The sequence below is a fragment of the Anomaloglossus baeobatrachus genome, chromosome 8, assembly GCF_048569485.1.
Source record: "Anomaloglossus baeobatrachus isolate aAnoBae1 chromosome 8, aAnoBae1.hap1, whole genome shotgun sequence".
In the NCBI taxonomy this organism is placed as follows: Eukaryota; Metazoa; Chordata; class Amphibia; order Anura; family Aromobatidae; genus Anomaloglossus; species Anomaloglossus baeobatrachus.
In genome coordinates this window covers 11,654,029-11,680,020 of record NC_134360.1, presented here as the reverse complement: position 1 = coordinate 11,680,020, position 25,992 = coordinate 11,654,029, and the positions used below count along the sequence as shown (strand labels likewise).

At 46.1% G+C, this 25,992-nt stretch overlaps 1 protein-coding gene across 1 annotated transcript in view; it reads right to left on the bottom strand.

Moving 5' to 3' along the window:
* The window catches only part of CACNA2D3 (calcium voltage-gated channel auxiliary subunit alpha2delta 3), a 1,156,773-nt gene that overhangs the window by 982,126 nt on the left and 148,655 nt on the right, over positions 1-25,992 (bottom strand). The window lies entirely within an intron of this gene.

Here is a 25,992-nt window from a genome sequence, read left to right as displayed (position 1 = left end):
TGTAAGCATCATAAACTGTTATTAAAGTCAGTTCACTTTCAGTTGTTGGATACTGTGAATTTTGCTACCTATATCTGTGTGCTGCATAAGACCTGCCATTGTCCTCTGCATCTATAGACTGTTGTCCAAATATTTGCTGTTCTACATGTCTTCCAGTCTTCTTTATCAATGCCCTGGGTCTGTGTGTCCACCATGAACCCTTCAGCTTTGTAAAGTCACTCAAACAGGTAATCTATCATTTGCTGTAAGCCTCAAAAGCTGTTATTAGAGTCTTTATTTATTTTAACCATCATGCACTGCTGTGTACAGTACAAACGATTGTAAAATCGCAGCTTCAAGTCCCCTAAGGAGACTAATAAAAACAATAAAATTTGAAAAAATAAAAGTGTTAAAAATGTGAAAAAAATAAAAAAACACAAAAGTTCAAATAATAAAAAATACACATATTTGATATCTCCGAGTTAAGAAATAAAATAATAATAATTAAAATATAAAATAAATAAATTTGGTTAACAGTGTAGCAAAAAAATTAAAAACTTCAGAATTACATTTTTTTTGGTCACCGCAATATTGTAATAAAATACAATAAGAGGAAATTAAAACATTGTATCTACCCAATACTGTTATTTGTAAATATATCAGCTCAGGCCACAAAAAATAAGTCCTCACGCAGCCCCAGATCCTGAAAAATGAGAACTTTACAGTTCTTTGTATATATCGCGACAAATGTGCGTGAACAAATTACTGATTTTTTTTTTCACCAATTAAATAAAAAACAAACTACACATATTTGATATCTACACACTCGTACAGACCTGGGGAATCATAATGCCAAGTCAGTTTTACCATATAAAGAACACGGTAAAGGAAAAAATGATAAAAGCAATTGTGGTGTTGAACTTTTTTGCAGTTTCACCGCATTTGGAATTGTTTTCCCGCTTTCCAGTCCACTATATGATAAAATTAATGGTGTCATTCAAAAGTCCAATCATTCCACAAGAAATCAAGACATCATACAGCTATGTTTATGGAAAAATAAAGAAATTATGGCTCTTGGATGAAGAGGAGGAAAAAACGAAAACAGAAAATAGTTCAGTGGTGAAGAGGCTAAATATTTAAAAAAATGTTTTTTACTAATTTTCCCTGTAACTGTGGATGGTTTATTAGACCCAGTTACAGTGGAAATGCATCTTCCCTGTTGCTTAGCGGAGCTGACTGTGTCTCCTAGGGTCAAGCAAATCTTGCTCCCTCCCTGCCCTCAGTCATCACATGGCTATAGGGCAGGGAAGAGGAAGCATTGCTCACAAAGTAATAATGCAGATGTCACGCTAGGTACGGAGAAGTACCAAGTGAAGAGCGAAAGGGAAGGGAAACCCTGTGTCTAGAAGGGGAAGATGGTGACCTCTAACCAAACCTACTACTGGTCCCTGGCTTCCCTCACCACCCTAGATAGGTTCTGCACTTATGCACCGAGCCAAATACTTGACCCTGGCTGACCCTGAAATTGACCCTAGGGAGGGTACAGATGGGATGAGCGCTTAGTCAACCGGATGGTGACCTCTGATCAAACCTACCGGTGGTCCCTGGCTTCCCTCACCACCCTAGATAGGTTCTACACTTATGCGCCGAGCCAGATACCTGACCTTGGCTGACTCTGAAATTGGCCCTAGGTAGGGAACAGATGGGATGAGCGCTTAGTCAACTGGATGGTGACCTCTGATCAAGCCTGCCGCTGGCCCCTGGATTCCCTCAAAACCCTAGATAGGTTCTACACTTATGCGCCAAGCCAGATACCTGACCTTGGCTGACCCTGAAATTGGCCCAAGTAGAGAACAGATGGAATGAGCGCTTAGTCAACTGGATGGTGACCTCTGATCAAACCTGCCCCGCTGGCCCCTGGATTCCCTCAAAACCCTAGATAGGTTCTACACTTATGCGCCAAGCCAGATACCTGACTCTGGCTGACCCTTATATCGGCCATACTTAGGGAATAGATGGTATGAGCGCTTAGTCAACCCCACTAAGCTCTAAAGAACACACAGGGAGCCCAAACAGGGGGAGTAAACGAATACCTTATCTCCAGATGGCTCAGTGAGAGGAACTGCAACAACAACAAAGTTTCTCCAGTTGAATACAAGCCGACTGCTCGCACTGATGACTTGTTAAAGGTATTAGACCCATCAGCAGAACAGAGTAAAGGGGATGAGGGCATTTAAAGATGCAAAGGAAAGTGATGAAGATTAACAGCTGAAAAGGTGAGGAACTCCACAGGGTCCTAAAGGGAAAGGGATAAACCCCAAGCAGCGAAAATTGAAAAATCAGAGAGCAGCTTGCGTAGCCAAATGCTGTGACCTTCTACAGCCGGGAACTATAGGACTGTCTGCTAAAGTAACACCTCCAGGGATCCTTTGAGCCACACCCACTTTTTAAAGACTATAATTAGCTCTAAACAAAAAGGCTCATAGCGTTCGAATCATACAGCGAATAAAAGAAATATAATAAAACAAAAACAACAATGTATCAGCCAGGGGTTCAGCTGAAATAACATAGGAGCAGATCCTGGCCAATGCAAATCTACAGGCATGTAAGTTCCTTCTGTCTTATCTGCGTTATTAAAACACAGGTCTAGTGGGCAGGAAAAAAGAGGCTGTCAGAGCGTCATCTGCAATATACAATATCCTGCATTTAAATTCTAAATACACCATTAAAATTAAAATTACAACCCTTCTACAGAAATTAGTCAATTTCTCGGCAAAATAAAGGCACTCGCACAGTCAATCAATAGACAAGAGGCACATTGTGATCACTCTGTATTATGCGCTTTCAAGGTGAGCGGCTAATAACGTGCGAGTTACTTGCCTAAGCCAGAAGAGAAAATCTGTGGCGAGATAATTTGAGTATTTCAGAAAGAGAGAAAAAAATTATTGTAAGAAGTGGAATAATTTATCAGTGGACGGCACGATTCTCCGAGAATAAGTGAGGCTTAATTACTGCATGTATAATGGGCGAGTCTGGGCAGAAAGGGTTATAAAGGTCTGCGTCACTAAGAATGGAGGAGAAATTAACAGATATTTTTTTTATTTTTACAATTATTTTTTGTATTTTATAAAGTTTAATAATTTATAGAAAAAATACTAATAATCCAGAGACCAATAAAAAATTATACGGATGATAATGAAATATATCTATAAAATGTTACAAGTGCAACATACTCCCAAGTTCCGTATTCAGAATCAGCAATTTCCTATCCATAGGATTGGAGATAACATGCTCTGGTGGGTGACCCTCCTGAAAGGGAAGGTGCCACATTTTTTAATTTTTGTATTAATGATTACTGATTATGGAATCAATTATTATTAATACAACATTAAATTTATTGTTTATTTAGCTTTTTTTTTATTCTATTTTTACTCAAACACTGGTGACGCGCCCACCGGGGTTGTGGGGGTTACTCATTACCGAGCCGCGGTTCCTCAATTTTTGGGGATGTCACGGCAACAGGGCCCGATTCCGTTACCCCGGCAGTGGTTGTTAAGTGGGGGATTATTTACTAGGGATGATGAAGTAGTAGTTTGTTGTGACACCACCTGTGGTACTCGGCCAGAGATAGCCGATGCTGCGCGATAGGACCTCTGGGGCAGATGGTGACATAGCTTGGTTGGTATAGCTCTCCACAGGTAGAGCTGGGCCCCAGGGACAATGAAAGTAGTAGTCTATGATGGCGGGGGTGCAGGGCTCGGGAGCAGGTGAATAACAGAGTGACACACGGATGCAGTCTCAAGCTTTTACTCACTGTAGCAAGTTACAAGGTAACACGACTAGTCAGTGACCGCCTTTGGAGTGCTGGGTTCCAATGTGATGGGCTCCAGTTGATCCCGGGTAGTTCAGAGGTCAAGACCAGTGCACCCTTCGTTTGTTCCTTTCCCTGGTCGTTTCTCTGTACTGACTTCTCACCCTCCTGTCCTGCGCCTACGCACACAGTGCACTGAGCTGGTGTCCATGGACCTTGTTGGGTGGCTCAAAGGTTTATCCCTCTGTGGTAACCTTCCAGTGAATTCATGTGTGGATGTGGCCTCGGTGCTTGCAGTCACCTCGGCCTCCAGTTTTACTAGATGAGCACATTGGTTCTTCTCCTCTAGTCTAGGGACCGGATCCCCGTTTGCGGCCAAGTCCTTCCACTACAATATGTCGTATGTGGAACGAGACCCCCGGGGGTATGGCATGTGAAGATGTAATTTACCCTCTCACTGTATATGCTGTGATACTATGTCATGATATGTATATTTCCCTGGTTGTATTAGTTGTAATTCATGTATTTCCTTGGGGGAGCTACTGGTCTCAATGTGTCTCTCATACAATTGTAGTCTTGGCATCTAATGTGATTATGTAAATAGCCTGTCCTCTCCTTTCCAGAGTTGTGTATCTAATCTGTAATTGCATTGGCCAGTGAAGGAATAGTCATTGTTCTGCACAGCAGGGGATCCCTTCATCTACTGTGGCTGGCAGACATATCAGAGCCCTGTGATGGACCAAACCATTGATGAAAGGATGTGTGACCCCTACCCCCTGAACAAACATGGTGGGCTGGTCAAGGAGCACAGACAATGCATTTCCCTTTTTTGTAACTTCAGAGTGAGCTGAAACTTGAAGAGAGCAGGAGCCCCAGCCTGGGTGGCTGTGGACACGGACGGAGCTAGGCCTGTGTGGCGGCCCGTGGGATTGTGTGGAACTCTTTGGACTACTGTAAGGACGATTGCTTTGTTATCCGGTCCGAGGATTGTCGGGAAGGGCCCCCGAATCTGTTTTACGTGGACTTATCGTGTGCTGTTCTTGTATTCCTGTTAATAAACCTGTTGGATCGTCCCTCGGCCTCGTCCATCCTTTGCTCTGTTGTACACCCCCGTCACAAACTGGTTGGCAGCGGCGGGATCAGAGCAGAAGAAATGGAGGACAACAGCCAATCGACGTCTGAAACCAGAACCTCAGGATACAGGAACTGGACTGTGGCGAGTCTACAAACAAAGGCCCGTGAATTAGGTGTCGGCTACAAAGGACTCTCTAAGGAGCAACTAATTGAGGCATTGGAACACGCTTGCCTGCAAGATGGCACCGAGGAACAATTTCCACAGCAAGGGGAGCAAAGACGGGAGCCGGAGGTAAATACCCAAAAAAGTCAATGGGTTGTGTGGTACAAGGAGGAGATGGCACTGCTTGGAGATGAGGCCACCATAGAAGATAAGAGGGAGGCCATGCGTGGAGCTAAAGAGAAGGAGTGCAGGATGGAGGAGATGGCACTGCTGGATAAGGAGCTCGCTGTGGAAGCCGCGAGAGGTTCCAGACAGACTGTAACCCCAGCACCCATCATGAGGGAACTTCTCAGGGTGTCCCGCAAAGACTTTAAGCCGTTTAATGAGGCTGCAGGCGACATTGAGGGCTTCTTCCAGGACTTTGAGCATCAGTGTCGATTAATGGAAGTCCCGGACAGGGAGCGTGTCCGGCATCTGGTTGGGCTCCTAGAGGGGGGAGCTGCTGAAGCCTATAGAGCTATGGACCCTCGGTGGAACTGTGAGTATGCGGAGATTAAACAGACTATTCTAAAACATTATGCTGTGACCCCAGACACTTACAGGACTCAGTTCCGTGCTTTAGCCTGTGATGGGGAAGTGTCTTTTAAGATATATGCTCATAGACTCAAACAAATATGTAATCGCTGGCTGGAGGCAGAGGAGGCCTTATCTTGGGAGACCTTCCTGCAGGTCATCCTAAAAGAACAATTCTTTGCCCAGTGCCCCGCTGAGATCCGGGAATGGGTGCGTGAGAGAAAACCAGCGACAGTGGAGGAAGCTGCTGCTCTCGCTGATGAGGCTCTCACCATCAAGCCTCAGTGGAGGGTTCTGTTGGAGGATGGAGAGACGCCTAACAGCTCCACAACACCGGATGCCCCCAGTTATTCTGTCCCCATTGTTTCCCGTTCCTCTAAGCCACCACATGTTGATACCCGTGTTAATGTGCCTCCAGTTGCTTCTACTGCACTTTCTGGAATACGCCGGGGAGAGGAAGTAACAGAGCGCAGGTGTTATGTTTGTAGGCATCCCGGGCATTTGCAGGCCTCATGCCCAGCCAGGCCATGGAGGAATCATCCTCAAACCCCTACAGCACCTTCAGGTGGGAGTCGGCCTCCAAGTTCCCCTACCCCTTACCCAAGAGGACGCCTTGGATGGAGGGAGACCCAGCTCAGATGCTATCAATGTGGACAGCCAGGGCATCGGAAAGTCTCCTGCCCAGCTGTTCAAATGAGGACTGATCCTGCACCCAATCGGATTGTTAATTATTTACAGCCCAGTGCCATGGAGGAAGATGTGGCACCGTTATGTGAGGACTGGCCTAGTGACTCAGCCCCCCATGTTGCACCACCAGGAGTTTACGGGGTGCGACCCGCAGTTATGACGACTTCTGCTCATCGAGGTAAGCACTTGCAGGAGGTTGTGCTGGATGGACAGAGACTTGTTGGATTTTGTGACTCGGGTGCTTTCCTCACACTGGCTGATCCCCGAGTGGTTCGGCCTGAGGCAATCCATAGAGGACCTGGGATTGTTATTGAACTGGCTGGTGGACAATGGAGGACTATTCCCACAGCCACTGTGGATCTGAACTTTGGTTTTGGGGTCAGGCGATGTGTGGTTGGGGTGATGGGTGGTCTGCCTGCAGCTGTTCTCCTGGGCAATGATGTGGGAGAGCTACGATGCCAATTCGTGGCTGCATGAAGCCACATGTAAGTAACGCTCTGCCTGTGTGTACTTAACCAGTGACCTGTAGAGGTCCCTAGTAGGTACACAAGTTGGGAGGGGGAGGGATTGTGAAGATGTAATTTACCCTCTCACTGTATATGCTGTGATACTATGTCATGATATGTATATTTCCCTGGTTGTATTAGTTGTAATTCATGTATTTCCTTGGGGGAGCTACTGGTCTCAATGTGTCTCTCATACAATTGTAGTCTTGGCATCTAATGTGATTATGTAAATAGCCTGTCCTCTCCTTTCCAGAGTTGTGTATCTAATCTGTAATTGCATTGGCCAGTGAAGGAATAGTCATTGTTCTGCACAGCAGGGGATCCCTTCATCTACTGTGGCTGGCAGACATATCAGAGCCCTGTGATGGACCAAACCATTGATGAAAGGATGTGTGACCCCTACCCCCTGAACAAACATGGTGGGCTGGTCAAGGAGCACAGACAATGCATTTCCCTTTTTTGTAACTTCAGAGTGAGCTGAAACTTGAAGAGAGCAGGAGCCCCAGCCTGGGTGGCTGTGGACACGGACGGAGCTAGGCCTGTGTGGCGGCCCGTGGGATTGTGTGGAACTCTTTGGACTACTGTAAGGACGATTGCTTTGTTATCCGGTCCGAGGATTGTCGGGAAGGGCCCCCGAATCTGTTTTACGTGGACTTATCGTGTGCTGTTCTTGTATTCCTGTTAATAAACCTGTTGGATCGTCCCTCGGCCTCGTCCATCATTTGCTCTGTTGTACACCCCCGTCACATGGCACACTCCCCGTAAGCTCTAGGATCTCTTCTCTCTTGTGCCTGGGTCGAGCAGCATCAGCTTCAGACCAAGGGTCTTCACTCCTCCACTGCTCCTTCTCGACTCTTCACTTCCCATAGACAGTTCCTACACTAACTCGACTCCACCCCCAGGCTGGGTTGGATTAGGGCAAGGGAGGAACCACCACCAGTGGTGGCTATACATAGCTTCAGTGGAACCAAGCCCTAACCCTGACCCGGTGGGGAGCTGCTAATTGTGAGTGTTGTGTGTTTGTGTGTGCATCGGTGGATGACCTCTTCCTTACCCAAGGATGGGATACCACACCTCTGGCTTAGGTGCAGTACCTCTGTGGTGACTTTCGGGGCTGCCATCTTGGATTTGCTGTGTGTAATGACAGTTACTCACTTCAAATACGGCAGCCCCTGTGCATAAGAGATGATAGTCAGGCTTCGACCCTATCTCTTACACTGTAGTTGCTCCCTACTGTGTCCTAGACACAGATCACGGTTCTAGAAGGAGACCGCCATCATCTCTGTGGAGCCCACAATGCCTACTGTGTGGCTGTGTGCTCCAGTGTCCATTTGAACACAGTGGCAGTGATGGTGATCTGCGACTGATCCTGGTCTTGTGCTGTGGAAGTCGCGCTGCGATCAACGCTCCCCCCGCGTGTGATTGCTTTGCGCCTCAGCTTCCCCTGTGTGTGCTCGCTTCGGGCCTTCACTACCCCCTGCGTGTGCTCGCCTCGGGCCTCAACTCCCCCCGTGTGTGCTCAACTTGGACCTCTGCTCCCAGCAGCTCCTCCTCACTGCTCTGTGCTCTGATCGCTGACAGGAGGAACAGCCGAGACACCATCCTGACAGGAGTGGCTGCCGGGGCGGAGGTCTGAGGAGAGTGCATGCGGCTGGGAGCGGTGATCGCGGCGTGACATGTGTAGTGCGGTGCTGGGCTCAGGCTGCAGATCATCAATCCTCGCCACATTTTACCTCGGACCTCTGATCCCAACAGCTTCTTTTATCAGCCTGGTGTCTCAGCAGTTCCTCCTCTCAGCACTAAGAGCACAGTATATGAGGGCACAAGAATATGGGGGCAAAGTGTATGGGGACACAAGAATATGGGGGCACAAATATATCAGAGCACAGAAAAATTGAGGCACAGTATATGTGGGCACAGGAATATGGGGGCACAAGAATATGGGGGCACAGTATATGGGGACACAGGAATATGGGGGCACAAATATATCACAGCACATAAAAATCAGGGCACAGTGTATGGGGCACAATAATATGGGGGTACAGGAATATTGGGGCACAATATATGGGGGCACATGAATATTGGGGCACAGTATATAGGGGTCCAGTAATATAGTGGCAGAGTATATGGGGCATAGTATAAAGAAAGACACATTATACAGTGGGGCACTATGCCAGCTGTCCTTGGTGACACTTTAGACATTAGGATCACTTTGCGGTCACCAACAAAATGGCTCCGCACTATGTCCCTAAACTTCATTCTCTCTTATCTTTTTGGAAACCCCCAGATTGGGAGGGGGAGGTGACATCACACAAAGGAGAGCAGACTCCACCCACTTTTACTGCAGTTGTAATGTGAGCTAGTTCTACAGTAGCTCTACAGCAGGATTTCAGCAGCTGCTTCCCCTAGTGTTTAAGAGTGGAAAATATCAAACTTATTTTTTTTATATTTTGCTCAATTAAAAACAAATAACATTTAAACAATACATTAAAACATTAATACTTTATATTTTTTTAGTTATTGATTTAAATTTTTTTTACAACACCTTCCCTTTAACACTGTCAGGAAAAATTGCAGTACAATCCTATACATCTGTGCATTCATCTGTCCAATCTGTCAGGATACTCCCAATTTACACCACAATGCAAAAAACTATTGAGCCCTATTTGAAGGGGTTGTCCAGGTTTGGCTCTCTATGTAACAGTAAAGTCATGAATCCATATAGCGTGTGCAGCGCTCACTGTCAGGATTCACCAGTGTCGAGACCTGGTGATCATGTGACAATAAGTATGTATTATACATAGTTTCAACCAATTTCCGACTAGAATTGTGTGCAAAGTCAAAATCATCTTTATCTTTATCCTCTTTTGCAACATTTTGTTAAAAAAGTCACACATTTGACAAAGTGCTGCAATAATTGTGCATAAAATCACTTCACTGGTGGCGGGAATACATTTACGGAAATATTTTGCAAATTTTTGACAACTCGCAAAATATGAAAGTCTAAACCTCACCCAAAATGGCAAACTAAAAACAAAAAAAACCAAAAACATTTATTAATGACCTTGTGGATGGGATTGATAGTAAAGGGTCAGTCTTTGCTGATGACACCAAACTATGTAGGATACTAAAAACTGAACTTGATACAATATTACAAAAAGATCTGGATAAGATGTCAGAATGGGCAGATACTTGGCAAATGAGATTTAATGTTGATAAATGTAAAGTAATGCACCTAGGACGGAGTAATCCTATAGCTGCGTATACATTAAATGGAAGTAAACTCCAGACTACAGAACAGGGAAGAGACTGGGGAATCCTGGGTACAAATAACTGAGCAGCAGCACTCAATGTCAGGCAGCAGCTGCAAAAGCATAGAAGATTATAGGGTGCATAAAACGAGAGATTAGATCCCGTGATCCCAACGTATTGCTACCCCTCTATAAATCACTGGTAAGGCCACATCTGGAATATGGGATCCATTTTTGGGCTCCACATTTTAAAAAGGATATTTAGAGTCAGTTCAAAGGCGGCAACTAGATTATTACAAGGAATGGAGGCCGCCCGTATGATGAGTAATGGAGGCCGCCCGTATGATGAGTAATGGAGGCCGCCCGTATGATGAATAATGGAGGCCGCCCGTATGATGAGTAATGGACGCCGCCCGTATGATGAATAATGGAGGCCGCCCGTATGATGAGTAATGGAGGCCGCCCGTATGATGAATAATGGAGGCCGCCCGTATGATGAGTAATGGAGGCCACCCGTATGATGAGTAATGGAGGCCGCCCGTATGATGAATAATGGAGGCCGCCCGTATGATGAATAATGGAGGCCGCCTGTATGATGAATAATGGAGGCCGCCCGTATGATGAGTAATGGAGCCCGCCCATATGATGACAGGTGGAAAAAAGACGTCTCAGAGGAGATCTCATTTATATGTATAAATACATGTGTGGTCAATATAAAGGACTGGCACAGGACTTATTCCTTCCAAAGACAATACTAAGGACCAGGGGCACTCACTGCGAGGGAAGAAAAGCGATTCCGGCAGCTAAACAGGAAAGGGTTCTTTACAGTTAGAGCGGTCAGACTGTGGAATGCGACCACAAGAGGCAGTAATGGCGACACTATAACAGCTTTATATCAGGGCGGAGGATTCCTCAGTGCACAACATTGTTGGTTATAAATGACTTAATGACAATGTATAATTGGTGGAGGAAGGTGAACTGGATGGATCGGGGCTTATTTCAACTTATAACAATGTAACAAACATATAAAAGTAACTTTACAAAAAGATGAAGAATAGGCAAAAAAATAAACAAAAATGGACAGAAAGCAACGATGAATCTATGTCTATGTCTTTATATCTACATATGGAAAGTATTGTGAAGCAGCTACATGTTTATGATTGTAAGATCACAGATTGATGACAGATCAATAGATAAATCCACAACATTGCACATAAAAAGTAATTGTGTCACTTACTGTGAAGATGCTCTGCAGCGGGAAGAAAAAAAAGATGACACATTAATGTCTTTTGTCTGTGGACAAAATAAAACAAGATATTGTATCAAAGCTTGCCAGTGATACTCTAAACTTTAAAGGAGTTGTTTGTTTTTTGCATCGCAGACATTATATATGTTTATCATTTGCATGAGAAACAAAACACAATTGTGACCCAGAACCCGGTGCACGGAGACGCGGAGCTCCTCTTCGTTCACTGTTTGCATCATGCAAGAGGGGATAACGGTTGACCACAAATACTTATCACCCATCATCGGTGGAACAAACCCCTCTAATATATGTAGAGAGCTAAATATTGTGAGACCACCACAGTGCTCGTCTACGTTTTAAGAGCAAACAACCCTTAGCTGTAAATCCGATGTACTCCATAAGTGCAACAATGAAAGTCACTGATTGACATCCGTCGGAGCTTCAGCGGCCGGTGTGACGACAATCTAAAGACCTGGCACCAAGAGAATTAGCAAATATGAGCTGTGAACAGTAATTATATATCAAATTCAGCAATGTATCTACTGCAGCCGTGTAGCTTTATTGGGGGCTGCGGATAAGGAGATTGGCAATGATCCACTGGAAAAAAAAGAAGAAAAGAAATCTAGTGGCAACAGTTACCCCTGAAGCCTGTATAAAGGGTTGTACATTGACTTATAAGCAGAGAGTAATAACCCACGGAGGATCGAGTCACAGTCTGATTTCCTGACATTTGAGTTTTACACAAATTCAACATTTTAAGATTCAATTTGAGATTAGCAATCCTCAGTGCATTATCTCTCTCCATACAACACTGTCATTATATCTAGCAGATTAACACACCTAGTTTTCCATCTCTAGAGTCACTGGGTAAGTCTCTCTCTCCTGTAGAGTGTAAGCTCTTATGGTCAGTGGTGTCCTTTCTATCTCCTGTAGAGTGTAAGCTCTTATGTTCAGTGGGGTCCTCTCTCGTTCTCCTGTAGAGTGTAAGCTCTTATGTTCAGTGGGGTCCTCTCTCGTTCTCCTGTAGAGTGTAAGCTGTTATGGTCACTGGGGTCCTCTCTTTCCTTTCTGTAGAGTGTAAGCTCTTATGGTCAGTAGGGTCCTCTCTCTCCTATAGAGTGTAAGCTATTATGGTCAGTGGTGTTTTTTCTATCTCCTGTAGAGTGTAAGCTCTTATGGTCAGTGGGGTCCTCACTTTCTTTTCTGTAGAGTGTAAACGCTTATGGTCAGTGGGGTCCTCACTCTTGTTCTCCTGTAGAGTGTAAGCTCTTATGGTCCGTGGGGTCCTCTCTCTCGTTCTCCTGTAGAGTGTAAGCTCTTATGGTCAGTGGTGTCCTTTCTATCTCCAGTAGAGTGTAAGCTCTTATGGTCAGTGGTGTCCTTTCTATCTCCTGTAGAGTGTAAGCTCTTATGGTCAATGGGGTCCTCTCTCTCTCCTGTAGCGTGTAAGCTCTTATGGTCAGTGGGGTCCTCTCTCTCCTGTAGAGTGTAAGCTCTTATGGTCAGTGGGGTCCTCTCTCTCCTGTAGAGTGTAAGCTCTTATGGTCAGTGGGGTCCTCTCTCTCTCCTGTAGAGTGTAAGCTCTTATGGTCAGTGGGGTCCTCTCTCTCTCCTGTAGAGTGTAAGCTCTTATTGTCAGCGGGATCCTCTCTCTCTCCTGTAGAGTGTAAGCTCTCATGGTCAGTGGGGTCCTCTCTCTCTCTCTCTCTCTCCTGTAGAGTGTAAGCTCTTATGGTCAGTGGGGTCCTCTCTCTCTCTCTCTCCTGTAGAGTGTAAGCTCTTATGGTCAGTGGGGTCCTCTCTCTCTCTCTCTCTCTCCTGTAGAGTGTAAGCTCTTATGGTCAGTGGGGTCCTCTCTCTCCTGTAGAGTGTAAGCTCTTATGGTCAGTGGGTCCTCTGTCTCTCTCTCATCTCCCTCACATGTAGTTTCTGAGCAATTCCAAGCTTTCCAGTACTGAGCTTTGTGCAATTTTATTCTCCGCAAATCAATTTTGAATGATAATTTGGAGAAGCCAACAAGTTCAAATTTCAAAACATTCACTAATCTCCACTTCTATGGTAAAAGTGACTCCGGCTTTATAGTTTTCTTTTGTTCTCAGAGTTACTTTGCATGTAGCTATTACGCTGAATGTATACAATGAAATAATATATGTTACATACTGTATATGACAGAATTGATACTATGTATTCCGGAGCTTCAGGAGCGGCTCAGCACCGAGAGCTTATGTAAACGGGCTCCAGACTTAATCCTTATTTTGGTCGTTCGACAATGGATCATTTCACCTACAAAGCAATTCACCAAGAGCGCGATAAAATATCAATTATTACAGTGTTGTGTGTGAAGTTGCTCTCCTGTGGAGTCATCTCATCAGCCGGAGCAGTGCGTGTAAAATGATATTCCTGTGCAGCCACAGAATAAGCCATCGCAGAGACATGAAGGTCAATATCCCGACCCACGGCCGCGGCCCTTGTAGCTCCGTACATGAAGGAGCGAGGTTCACGAGTCTTTATGAGTCAGGATCGGGGGTTACAGGAGAGTGGAGGGCTGCTGACTCCGCAGCCGCGCGGATGGTGCACACACAAGGTGAGAGGGACACATGCATTATTTAGCAGCTTTATATAATGCAGAAGTTCCACATTCACGACATTCCGAGGTCACAGCCGGTGACGCCGCAAAACGGGGACAACAAATAATTGGCAACATAGAAAAAAACACCCGGGTAAAAAAAAAAAAATAAAAAAAATCATATTTACAAAATAATAATATAATAATATAAAGCATCACTAAACCTAGAAATAAATGATTAATTTAAGCAAGAAACAGAAAAAATAGAAGTCATCATGGATTTAATGCATGATCCTGAAAGAGTGATGTAGAAATCTTGCAGAGGGGTTAATCCTAATCTCTTAGTATTTAGATCCATCTCTACCTGAAGTCCTGCCCCTTTGGACTTAGTAATCTTTGGTCCCAGCACACCGGATATAAAGGGGAGAGGTTCCTGCTGCAGCCAGGTGCCTAATACCCACTCTCAGGTCAATGAGGAACATATACGTCAGTATTTTGCTATAATATAAGACAAAATAAGGTGTGTAGATTGTCCCAATTCCTCTGTGCAGAGCATCTTGCACACTAGAAGATGCTCTGCCATGTTTTCCTGGGTTACTGAGCTGCCAGTGACACAATTCCTCTGTGCGGAGCATCTTGCACACTAGGAGATGATATGCTCTGTTTTCCTGGGCAGGTTGATTGACAGTGCAGCAATCCATGAAGGTTCTGGCAGTTGCTGATTTATCTGGTGTTCCACCTTCCTGGTAATTGCTTTGCTTCTTTACTGAGCATGCTCCCTCAGAACCTTGCCAGTCATACATTCTGGTTCAGTTGGTGTGCTGTTGGCCTGAATTCCTGCCAGTGTTCTGATTTTTGGATCTTTGTTTTCCTGACCCTGGACTGTTGTTTGACTCCTCTCTGCCCCCTCCCTGGTCCTGTCGTGACCTCCTGGCTTTTGACCTTGGACCATTACCTGACCACGTCTCAGTTCTCTCCCTGAAGTATTATGTGCCCTCCTGGAGTTCTGACCCTCGGCCTGTAACTTGACTGCACTTCTGTGTACTCCTTGTATGCATACATGTCCTCCTATTACTAGACCCCGGCTTGCCTGACTACTCTTCCGTCTGTACTATTCATAAGTTGTGACTTGCATTACTAAAATAGCCTCTTGAGAGAGGAAGAGGACAGGAACTACAGCACCACCTACTAAATGGAGAAATCCTAAAAGTCAAAATCAACCTTTTAAAGGGAATCTGTCAGCAGATTTTTGCTACCTCATCTGAGAGCAAAGGGATGATAAATACAACAATGTGTCACTTAGATTACTGGCTGCAACCGTTCTGCCACAATCAGAATTTTTAGATTTAGCAATGTAGCAGAGCTGAGAGAGCTGCCCCCGTCCACACTAGGCTCTCAATAGAGATGAGAAAGAGGCCTGCCAGCCTGCCGAGCGTGTGACTTTGTAGTCATAGTAATGAAAAGGGTTCTACTGCTTAAACAAACATAGCAAATAAACAACAGATCGGACTGTGACAAGACAGGTATTCCTAAATTTACTGTGTTAACCCTTGCAGCATGCTGGCCTCAGCGTACATAGCAAAAATGTGCTGACAGATTCCCTTTAAAGAGCCTTTGTACATGACATAAGATAAGAAGCTAAATAAGAAAGACTATTTGTAGACATGTTTCAGGGATTTGCCTCTCATCAGTGCAAAGCAGGAGAACTGGCTGGCTAGGTGAAAGACCGGTGACAGGGAATCTAAGGGGTAAGGTTTCTCCTTGTCAAGAGCGCTAAGGTTGTGTAGGGAGACTTATAAGCATCTGACCCAGCAACCAACTCTCCTGCTTTGCACTGATGAAAGACAAAAAGCTCAAAACACGTGTTTGCCAACAGAGTTTCTGCAGTTTCTTTTTATTCTAAGTCACAAGGCAAATCCCTTTAAATGGTTGATATTGACTTTTACGATGGCTATTTCCAATAAGTGGCACAAGATTTTCTGTCCTTTTTCTCTGAGCAGCTATTTAAATATTAAAATTCCCAGAGACGCATTACATGACCTATAATTCTCCGTATGCAGGTATGGCACTCTCCAAAAAGAGAGGAGTTTACCCCTAAGGCCTCTGCCACACTTCCGCAAAAAACACGTACATGTCTCAAGTTCCGTTTTTCGGGTCCGTGTTCCGTTTTTTATGGGCGTTTCTCCGGTACGTGTGACATCCGTGTGATGGCGTATGCTCGCCGTGTGTGCATGTGGAATGTCCGTGTATGCATGAGATACGTACGTGTAATGTCCGTGTGGTGTCCGTTTGAAATGATCTGTGTGTGTGGCAAAATGTCGTTGCTACATACCCGCTGACAGCCGACACAGGCAGAGTCATGAGAATGGGTTCGGATGAACTGCACCCGACTTCATTGTCATACCACAGCTCTGTCTGTGTGTGGCGCCCTGATTAGCGGTCACCCGTGAAGGACTCACCGGTGACCGCTAATCCCCTGAGTGACTGAAGTTAGCAGCGTGTTTAGCGATGTCGTCACTCAGGCTACCCGCGGCTAGCTGGAGTCCTCCACCTGAGACCGCAACTCACCTGTGACTTTTTTGCAGATCGCGCAGCTCACTTCAGTCACTTGGGTGACTCGCTGTCACAGTTGGAGGATCCAGCGGTGGCCGCGAGTAACCTGACTGACGTCATCGTTGATCGCGCAGCTCACCTCAGTTGCTGCGTGGAGCTGACAGAGAGTGGTCAAGGTATGTGGCCCTCCTGTCACCTTCATGTAGCAGAGCTGAGAGCGTTGTGGGACCTCCGTGGATTACGCCGGACCTGGATGGGTATTTGGGGCTTAATAAAATGGTGAAAGAGGGTGTTTGTTTTTGTGTATTATTCCAAATAAAGGATTTTTTGGATGTGTGTGTTTATTTTCTTTAACTTACAGGTTAATCATGGAAGGTATCTCGGGGAGACGCCTGCCATGATTAACTCCTTATTACCCCGATTGCCACCGCACCAGGGCAATTCAGGATGAGCTGAGTAGAGTCCCGGAAATGTTGCATCTAATGGATGTGGCAATTCTGGGCGGCTGCTGGCTGATATTGTTAGGCTGGGTGGCTCCCCATAACGTGGAACCCCATCATCCTGAGAATACAAGCCTTCAGCCATGTGTCTTTATCTTGGCTGGTATCAAATTTGGGGGGACCGCACGTCGTTTTTGTTTATTTATTTATTTATTTTATTGCATGATATAGACCCGCCCACTGGCGGCTGTGATTGGTTGCAGTGAGACAGCTGTCACTCAGCATGGGGGTGTGTCTGACAATAACCAATCATAGGCGTCGGTGGGCAGAGGAAGCAGTGAATACGAGATTGAATAATAAGCGGCTGACAATTTCAAAAAAATAAAAGCCGCTAGAGGTTTTTGACAGTCGTGCAGCGCCGCGCCGGTGATCGGGGATCGGTGAGTATGTGAGAGGGGGAGAGACCAACCGACATGGACAGAGAGAGAGACAGACAGACAGAGAGAGAGACAGAGCGACCATCTGATAGCGAAAGATACCGATCGACCGACAGAGGGAGTTTGACCGACATCGCATCCAGAATTCACCAAAAAAACACACACGGACGGTACGGGTAGAACACGGACATGCTACGTGTCACATACGTGCAGAGACGGACCCATTGACTTTAGCGTGTCCGTGCCTGCGTGATGCCGGAGAAAAACGGACATGTTGAGCGTGAGGAAAAACGCACACACGTACAAACGACACGGACACATGTTCCGTGTGGTTTTACGTGTGTGTGCCTGTTACCATAGGGTAACATTGGTGTACGTGTCTCCGTGCCGCCGGTACATGCAAAAACGTACCAAACACGTACCGGCGGCACGGATGTGTGTCGGAGGCCTAAGACTGTGCGCCCATCAAAAGCAGCGTCTTACAGTTCCAGGAAAATGGATAGGATTTAGAGAAATGTGCAGTTTTTTACGCTCCATAAACTGACGTACGGAGCGTTTCACATCCACATGTCAGTTTCTCTTGCGGGGATGCAGATTTACCCCATAGACATTAGATGCGGAAAAAACGCACATGCTCTTTTATTGTTTCTGCAGCAGGAACGCATTAAGAATGCAGGTTATCTGCACATGAAGTTTCATCAAACCTAAATGTCAGAAAGTCATAAAAAGAAGCTTTATTTAATATGTGGCAGAAAGAGAAATCAAAAAAGCAACATCAAAAACGTAATAAAAATACAAGTTATCTAATTTACTTTATAGGAGCAGAAATGCTACAGAAAATGTGCAACATGAAAATCTCATAGAAAACTGACCTGTCCCGAGTGTTGCCTTTCTCTGCAGCACCGACATAGGGCGCAGTATTTCGAGCTGCAGGACACGGGTTAATAGATAACGGCGCTGACCTACTCTGTTTATTTCTCAAGTTAATAGTGAAAAAAAATCAGAAGCCAGATTTACCACCGTAATCAGTGGCTCGCTTCAGTGCTGCTGCAACGCTGGTCTCTGCTGACCCAGAAGCAATAGCGTCACGATCAGTGAACTGACCCTGTGGCCAATCAATACCCTCAGCGGTCAGGTCACCGGGAGCGCTAACATCATCATTTCTGCTCCAGCAGAGTCTGCAGAGCCGCAGCGCTGGAGCATTGGATGGGTTCACATTTTTATCTTAGAAAGAGCATGTGTTTGTGTTTATTTCTTTTCACTTACAGATTAGTAATGGGGGTCTCGTAGACACCTCCCACTATTAATCTTGGGCTTAGTGGCAGCTGTGAGCTGCCATTAACTCCTTACTAACCCGAGTGCCACCGCACCAGGGCAATCGCGATGAGCCAGGTAAAGTTCCGGGATTGTCACATCTAATGGATGCAACAATTCTGGGCAGCTGCAGGCTGCTATTTTTAGGCTTGGGGGTGGCTCAATAAGCATGGGTCTGCCCAGCCTGCAAATTCCAGCCCCCAGCTGTTGGCTTTATCATGGCTAGGTATCAAAATTTGGGGGGGGGGGGGGGACTGCATGCTGTTTGTTAAATACTTATTGAAACAATACTACTACTGCTGCTGCTGCTACTACTACTACTACTACTACTACTACTACTACTACTACTACTACTACTACTACTAATAATAATAATAATAATAATAAAAAAGCCACGTGCAGTTCCTTAGTTTGATACACAGCCAAGATAAGCACACGGCTTGGGGCTGCAGCCTGTAGCTTTATCTATGCTGGGTAACATAATATGGGTAGCCTCTACGCCAATTTTATTATGCACACAGCGCCTGTGATTGAAAGTAGTTAGACGTTGTCACACAGGGTGAGGGCGTGTCTGACTGCAACCAATCAGAGATCTGGAGATTGCCAGTGGGCGGGGGAAGTGCAGTGCATATGTATGAAGTTAATGAGCGGCCCTGGAAGTAGTGTTACAGCTCCAAGAGAGACTCAGTAAGTAGAACGCCTCCTATCTCCTTTTATTCTTTATTGTTTTAAGTTACACAAGTTGCCGGGCCCGTATTGTTACCCGGAGTTACCTGAAAACTCTGGGCCTGGGCACTTTTGAACCCATCCTGATTCGAACTTTTACAGTCTGAGTGCACCAATCGCTACCAAGGAACTGTTCAATGCAGAGTGTTAGGGGTACTTTGCACGTTGCGACATCGCTAGCATTGGCTAGCGATGCCGAGCGCGATAGTCCCCGCCCCCGTCGCACATGCGATATTAGCTGTCGTAGCGAACATTATCGCTATGGCAGCTTCACACGCACTTACCTGCCCTGCGACGTCGCTCTGGCCGGCGACCCGCCTCCTTCCTAAGGGGGCGGGTCGTGCGGCGTCACAGCGACGTCACACGGCAGGCGGCCAATAGAAGCGGAGGGGCGCATAGCCGGTGGAGGCAGGTAAGGAGATGTTCCTCGCTCCTGCGGCTTCATACACAGCGATGTGCGCTGCCGCAGGAACGAGGAACAACATCGTATCTCCTATTGGTGCGAGATTATGGAAATGACCGACACTACACAGATCACCGATTTACGACGCTTTTGCGATCGTTTATCAGTGCATCTAGGCTTTACACATTGCGACATCGTTACCGGCGCCGGATGTGCCTCACTTTCAATTTGACCCCGACGATATCGCAGTAGCGATGTCGTAACGTGCAAAGTACCCCTTAAGCACACATGTTCAATACTTGGCGTCATTCGGTTAGAAGAGTAGAAAAAAGCCCCTTAACATTGAATGAGCTGAGTATGTCCTGTATGTGCCATATAAAGGTACATTTCCAGGAGGAATAACAGGGGGACGGTGCAATACACAGATGTGTAAAGGCTACTTTACACACTGCGATATTGGTCCCGATATCGCTAGTGTGGGTACCCGCCCCCATCTGTTGCGCGACACGGGCATATCGCTGCCCGTGCCGCACAACATCGCCCAGACCCGACACACATACTCACCTGTCCGGCGACGTCGCTGTGACCGGCGAACCGCCTCCTTTCTAAGGGGGCGGTCCGTGCGGCGTCACAGCGACGTCACTGAAACGTCACTGAACCGCCGCCCAATAGCAGCGGAGGGGCGGAGATAACATCCTGCCCACCTCCTTCCTTCCGCATAGCGGCCGGGAGGCAGGTAAGGGGAGCTTCCTCGTTCCTGTGGCGTCACACGCAGCGATGTGTGCTGCCGCAGGAACGAGGAACAACCTCTTTACTGCTGCAGTAACGAGATTTGAGAATGGACCCCCATGTCGCCGATGAGCGATTTTGCACGTTTTTGCAACGATGCAAAATCGCTTATCGATGTCACCCGCAACGGCATCACTAATGCGGCCGGATGTGCGTCACGAATTCCGTGACCCCAACGACTCCGCATTAGCGATGTCGTAGCGTGTAAAGCCCGCTTTAGACGTGTATTTCTTATGTACTAATATGAGGATAACTCTACAGGTATTCTTTCAGACCAATTCTCAGGGGCGCCGTTCCCCTTTAAGTGGAACTGTTTGATAATAAATAGTGGAGTTGCCGGCAGCGTTCCTTCTATTAAGTTGCGATAACTACAGCTGGCTAATTGCTCCTGAATAAAACAGAGCCTGTTTGGTGCTCAATAAAGCAACTAATTCCCATTATATTCCTCAAAATTGCCATTATTTGTATTGTCTGCCTCCGTGAATGTATAGATTATTACCCTGCGCTTATGTCAGAAATAAATGGCAATTAAATTTTGACATTTCAAACGTCACCCGGAATCTGTCCATTCTTGTATCTGTACATGCATAGATTTGTCACTGCGTGTCAGCGGCGTATAACCAGCTGTATCACATTCCCCGGCGGATCGCGCGCTGACAACATGTTGGCTTTCACCATCGATTTCTAATATAATTAATAACAGAGTACGGCATTAAAACAAAAGTCTAGATATATATTTATTTTTGGTTTTTTTGCAATGTGACAAAAATGTGAATGATTTGTTTAAGTGGTTTTGTGGGAAATGTTGAGCGGAATGATGGATCCCGCAACAAAGGTGTTCACAAAACACAAAAGTCAGAAACTCTACAAAGCAGCGCTCCGGCTCCCGGAAGGGGAGATTTAGACGAGGGCGCAGTCAGATGAAGCAATTACAATTGTTTTTAGACATTTTGGAAATGTAAAGGGTTTTTCCCATAGAATTAATAATAACTTTTTTTTTTTTTTGCAGGGATCCAACAAGCCTCTAAAATGACCAGTTACAATGGAGGGGGGGTGCACATCCTCATAGGAACCTTCAGGACCCATTCTCTGGATCGATGAGGGATCACTAAGGCACCCGTCCGGGAGGCATTTGCCCCCCTGCCCCCCGATCCAGCACACCCCTGGATCCAATGACCTATACCCAAAATGCTAAGATAGGTTCTCTTTAAAGGATTATTTCAGTTTTACATAAGATACTGGATCTGATGTGCCTAGTATAGAAGCTGTGAGGGGCTGGCCACGAGGTAAAGACTATTGGACTCTTTCCAGCACGGAGCACTGGTTACTTCGATGCTATTGTTGTGTTTTATTAGAGATTTGCTTGCTTGTCAGTTTAAGGTCATTTGTCTGTACACAATTGGAAGGGGGAAGGGGTTGTAACACTGTGTCATCCTGGTCTGTAATGTTATCAGGCCAACAGTAAGACTCATTGTTCTGCATTGGCTGGGAGGCTGTGTGTCTTTGTATCCTCTCTGCAGGGGGCTTCCCCAATGCAGTTCTTTTCAGACTGGGCTTCTAGAACATTCTGCATGTAACATCCACACTGGTGTCCTGTGGGGGCATCAGTTGACTCTCTCATGTGTCCCTTCTTAAACCTGTCATCCTGAGCCATTTGCACAGGGTTCCTGGTATCTCACCACCTCCGGGCAGTGATGAAGACGTCTATGAGGTAAATGGCATCCTTGCTGAGAAAGAGGTCAGAGGTAAAACCTACTACCTGGTGGACTGGAAGGAGTCCTGAGGAGAAGTCATGGGAGCGTATGGAGAATATAAATGCCCCTCTTCTCCTTAAGAGATTCCTGAAAAAGAGGGGGTGTAAGGGGAGTACTGTAACACCCAAAGTGGCTTTCCTGCAGGTCCTGCCACCTCCCCTGATGGGGGTGTCAGTTCACCCATCTGTCCCTCCTGCAGTGGCCGTACCATTCCCGTCCCGTGCTGCTGTCTACCGGAGGCTGCATTTTCATGGCAGACTTCCTGCTTCTGCTCTAGGAAATTGCGTGCAGCCACACCCCTTTCTTAGAAGGGCCAGCGCACCCTTAACCCAGCCACACCTCTCAGGTCATCTGAGAGGCTACAGGTACTTAAGGCACCTTTGCCCAAAGGGAGGTGCCTGGGCAACAAGTCTTATACGTTGCTAGTTCTCAGGTCTTCTAGCACTGAGCTGCTGCCGCTGTTACATTGTACTAGTTCTGTTGCTGTTATCTGTTTGTATTCCATTGTGCTACTGCCGTCATCCCTAACCTGCTGCTGCTGTTAGCCGCCACACCGGCCGACGATCATGATACCCACTGCCACGAAGTATCGTCACCAGTTGCTGCTGCCACATCCATCCCGGATGGAACCTCGACACCGGCTGCTGCTGTAGTCTATCCAAGACACTGTCGCTCCTGTGCCACTGAGGACAGCCGACGCAGCACCAGTCTTCCTGAGCGGCACCCGGACTCAGCGTAACACCCTCACCATCAGGGGCTCTGGAGAAATCCAGGTGTAGGTTCATAGTTAAGCCCCTCTGGGTTTTCTGTGTGCTGTGGCCTAGTGGGTTCACTAACACCTCTGCTCACTTGGCAAGCATAACACTGCATACTGGAGTTACCTGTAACAATTGTTTCAGGGGTGGGATGTGATCACCTCTCCTAAACCAGGGATCGGATCTCAGGAGAGGTGGAAGGGTGAGCCACATGCTTAGTTAGGGAGTTGGTGCTGTGATGTACGGGGAAGAGGAGCTGTTGCCGCAGCCAAGTCCTGGTGCCTATAAATGAACTATAGAGATTGGAGCTGGATACGTATGCTGCGGTCATGATCTCCATTGTCTTAATTGAGGAACTGTCCTAAGGACTATTGTTAACATCCATCTTCTGGATTTGAGGAACTATCCAAAGAACTATTAAAGAGGACTAACTGTCAAGGACGGGTGTATAATGGATGGCCAGAGGACACAGGAAACCGTATGCACCCCCTAAAACTGGGGTTCCTGAGCTCACCCTCACACCCGGAGGTACCCTTAAAGGTAGGGAGGTCCGGGCCCCAGACCTGGGCCTGCCTACTGTCCTGGACCTGAAGACAAAGTCACCCACACCACCCAGGGGACCAACCAGGACGGAAATACCAAAAACTCTACCAAATATGAAAAACATACAGGGGTAAAATAAAACCTCATACACAAATAAAACCTACACCAGGGAGCAACCAAAGGCATAAGGGTAGGGGTAACAAGGGAATGGAGGTAATAACAAAAACAGACAACAAACGACAAACCACAGCAGACAGCAACAAGTACGTCCTCTCTGCTCCTGGGCTAGCTCCTGAGTTGAATATCCAGCAACCTCTCCAGGAAGCAGAGGGATTAAATACAGCCCGGAAGTGCTCAACTGAAGACTGCAGAGGAAGTCTGCTGCTGCACCAGGGAAGGGATTAACCGTTAAATGCCCAAAAGAAAAAAAACAACGTTTAAATGTGCATGGTCTCAGATGGTAATAGAGAACTCTGATCCTGAATCTGTCCAACCTGACACCAACCACCAAGATTTTCATATATAAACTAAAGCCAGTGCTATACTGGCACTATCAGGCTGATTCTATACATACAGTGCTATACTGGTACTATCAGGCTGATTCTATACATACAGTGCTATACTGGCACTATCAGGCTGATTCTATACATACAGTGCTATACTGGCACTATCAGGCTGATTCTATACATACAGTGCTATACTGGCACTATCAGGCTGATTCTATACATACAGTGCTATACTGGCACTATCAGGCTGATTCTATACATACAGTGCTATACTGGCACTATCAAGCTGATTCTATACATACAGTGCTATACTGGCACTATCAGGCGGATTCTATATATACAGTGCTATACTGGCGCTATCAGGCTGATTGTATACATACAGTGCTATACTGGCACTATCAGGCTGATTCTATACATACAGTGCTATACTGGCACTATCAGGCTGATTCTATACATACAATGCTATACTGGCACTATCAGGCTGATTCTATACATACAGTGCTATACTGGCACTATCAGGCGGATTCTATACATACAGTGCTATACTGGCGCTATCAGGCTGATTCTATACATACAGTGCTATACTGGCGCTATCAGGCTGATTCTATACATACAGTGCTATACTGGCACTATCAGGCTGATTCTATACATACAGTGCTATACTGGCTCTATCAGGCTGATTCTATACATGCAGTGCTATACTGGCGCTATCAGGCTGATTCTATACATACAGTGCTATACTGGCACTATCAGGCTGATTCTATACATACAGTGCTATACTTGCACTATCAGGCTGAGTCTATACATACAGTGCTATACTGGCGCTATCAGGCTGATTCTATACATACAGTGCTATACTGGCACTATCAGGCTGATTCTATACATACAGTGCTATACTGGCACTATTAGGCTGATTCTATACATACAGTGCTATACTGGCACTATTAGGCTGATTCTATACATACAGTGCTATACTGCCGCTATCAGGGTGATTCTATACATACAGTGCTATACTGGCACTATCAGGCTGATTCTATACATACAGTGCTATACTGGCACTATTAGGCTGATTCTATACATACAGTGCTATACTGGCACTATCAGGCTGATTCTATACATACAGTGCTATACTGGCACTATTAGGCTGATTCTATACATACAGTGCTATACTGGCGCTATCAGGCTGATTCTATACATACAGTGCTATACTGGCGCTATCAGGCTGATTCTATACATACAGTGCTATACTGGCGCTATCAGGCTGATTCTATACATACAGAGCTATACTGGTGCTATCAGGCTGATTCTATACATACCTTTAGTTGTGAGATCGGATGTATACTTTCTGAAATACAGGCAAGTAAAGTTTGTGAAATACACTCGTATTTGATTGATAGGTGCAACGGAATATCTAATGGGTGGGTTGGGTTTTCTAGTTTGTCCCTGTCTGCTGCCTGTCCTTACTCCCCCATCTCTGGTATTACAGGGGGAGGAAGGACTCTAGACATTAATTCTATTAGGGTGAAATGACTTTATTAGGTGAGAACTAATTATTACTGAAAGCAACAAAGACTTGATGAGAGAGGGAGTGCACTATGTTGACATTGATGGTCTATCCTTAGGATTGGTCATCAATGTCTCATTTGTATGGGTGCAACATCCGACACCCCTGCCTATCAGCTGTTCAATGTCTGATTGGTGGTGGTGCAACACCTGGCAGACCCGCCAATCAACTGTTCACGGTGGTGGCTGGATCTGTTCAGTTACGGAGCTTCACAGCGCAGCTCCGTCATCTCTATAGTGGCGGCGGCTGGTTACTGCACATCCGGGTCATGGTCACTATAGAGTTGATGGAGCTGCGCTCTGCACCTCCCTATCTGCACCTCCCTATCTGCACCTCCCTATCTGCACCTCCC